The 574-nt window shown below is 41.3% G+C and overlaps 1 protein-coding gene across 2 annotated transcripts in view; it reads right to left on the reverse strand.

Annotated features, from left to right (window-relative positions):
* Positions 1-574, reverse strand: part of LOC106875932 (uncharacterized) — a 35,787-nt gene that overhangs the window by 4,525 nt on the left and 30,688 nt on the right. The gene's annotated exons all lie outside the window — the stretch shown is intronic.

Raw genomic sequence — 574 nt, forward strand, 5'->3', positions numbered from 1 at the left:
GTCTTCTATTTCAAGATCCTCTGCATGACATCCTGTTAGTTCAAAGCCACGAATCTGTTCTATATATTAAAAGTAATCAAACCTGTATAATATTTCAGGAATGATGAATATAATTTTCTTATTTTCCTGTTATTTTGGCATTCTTATTTACAGCCTCATACTCTCAGTAGCAACTTTCATCGTTCTTTTACTTGTTTCAGTCATTTGACTGTGGCCATGCTGGAGCACCGCCTTCAGTCGAACAAATCGACCTCAGGACTTATTCTTTGTAAGCCTAGTACTTATTCTATCGGTCTCTTTTGCTAAACTGCTGTTACAGGGATGTAAAGACACCAACATTACTTGTCAAGCAATGGGGGGACAAACACAGACATACAAACATATACATACATACATCATCATCATCATCGTTTAACGTCCGCTTTCCATGCTAGCATGGGTTGGACGATTTGACTGAGGACCGGTGAAGCCGGATGGCAACACCAGGCTCCAGTCTGATTTGGCAGAGTTTCTACAGCTGGATGCCCTTCCTAACGCCAACCACTCAGAGAGTGTAGTGGGTGCTTTTACGTGT

This window comes from Octopus bimaculoides, chromosome 16 (assembly GCF_001194135.2).
Source record: "Octopus bimaculoides isolate UCB-OBI-ISO-001 chromosome 16, ASM119413v2, whole genome shotgun sequence".
In the NCBI taxonomy this organism is placed as follows: Eukaryota; Metazoa; Mollusca; class Cephalopoda; order Octopoda; family Octopodidae; genus Octopus; species Octopus bimaculoides.